Here is a 1,779-nt window from a genome sequence, read left to right as displayed (position 1 = left end):
ACACACACACACACACACACACGCACACACACACACCCGCACACGCACACACACCCACACACACACACGCACACGTTCACGTAAAACAAACACACCACCTTGGATCAAATGTGTTGCTTTAGTGTATAAAGAAAAGGAATGTTCAACTCACTCACCTGACCAGAATCTGTTCAGATTACTGGATAAAATAATCAGAAAAAGAGGAAGACTTTTAAAGTGGCGGCAAAATGGCAGGTAGTTACAGAAAGTCATAATGAAGTCATCTTTGACACATTTTGTCTTCTGTCCACTCAGATACATCGCTTTTAAGAAGGGGAAATTACATTTTGCTGCAGGACAAGAATGAGGCCATGCATGCCAGTCAGCTGCAGCTTTTAGTTCTCTGTTCATGGTTCCTTCGCAGCCTGAAGGGCTGGATTTATGTTTCAGTGTTTTCTCAATATAGACTTCTATGAAAAAAGAAAACTGTTTGTGTTCCTTCCTTCCTTCCTTCCTTCCTTCCTTCCTTCCTTCCTTCCTTCCTTCCTTCCTTCCTGTTGACGTTGAATCTATGAAAGCATGGATCTCCTACATAATCACAGTAACCCTGTCTGTGCTCAAAATTTACAGCCACACAACAAATTTAATAAATAAATTGAATACAATCTAGGAGTTTATCTTTATCTGTGAACAGAAACAGCTGAGTTCAGCACAAAGCCTCTCCTGTCTGGCGTCTTGCTGTCAGAGACAACAGTGTCCCCGGTGGAGGCGAAGCTCATGGAGGCTGACAGGTTGAAAATGTGCGCCATGATGTGGCTGAAGGAGCATGAAACATGTTCACTCATGAGCGCCTCGCACATCGCCACGGGAGACAGAGCGACAGTTAAATGAGTGTTTTTACATAAATATGTTTTCTTTACCTGAGCTGGTGGTTTGAGAGCTTTTAGGCACAACACACACATGTGCCACTCTGCCAAGAACGCACTTCAATTGTTCAATTCAGTCATGAGTGAGAAAGTTAAGTGAGAACAGGGAAATGTTTTCTTTCCCGCTCATTTTACACAACTTTGTTGGTTTTATTCTTAAAATTGCACCAACTAGGGAGGCGAAGAAGCATGCAGGCAATATTTCAGCAGTGAATAATTTGCACTGAACTACAGTTTTGTTCAAATTTTTAGCTGTTGAAAACTATTCAAAATTATAATTTTGACTACAAGACGGTAAACCACCTTTCGATGAATGAGACATTTTTCAGTTTCTAATTTAATCAACATTTCCCAAATTATTCACAGAAACAATAGAACCAACGGCTCAAAAGTCTTGAATCATTTCCCATCGCTCCTCAGCAGCCAAACATCCTTGTAATATTTTAGAAACAGTCAAGTTCAAGTTTTCTCCAGGATTCCTGAAAGTCTTGGAGTCTTTGGAGTTTTGTTTTGTTTCACTCTTGATGCGTCCACTTCCCTCTATCACATGAATGATTTGGGGGTGTTTTTCAAACAAATTAACTTTTCATACTTATTCATATTTTCATAACTCCTTACAACGTGTCGTTTCATACGTAGTTCTTTGTTGTAAGAACTCTAGCAAATGTGATCAACCTTGTTTCGGTTTGATCCCAAAGCCTCTGCCTAGGCAATGAATGGAAGCATTGCCACTGCAAGGTAAAATCTTCACAAAGTATATACAGAAATTATGTATATTGTGAATATTTTGATGTTTATTTATATAAAATATTTAGGAGAAACAGATAGATAAACCAGAAGCCATCAATCAACTTTAAAAAGGTTTTTAATTTAA

Source organism: Poecilia reticulata, linkage group LG3, assembly GCF_000633615.1.
Source record: "Poecilia reticulata strain Guanapo linkage group LG3, Guppy_female_1.0+MT, whole genome shotgun sequence".
Lineage (NCBI taxonomy): Eukaryota > Metazoa > Chordata > Actinopteri > Cyprinodontiformes > Poeciliidae > Poecilia > Poecilia reticulata.
This window is presented reverse-complemented; position numbering follows the sequence as displayed.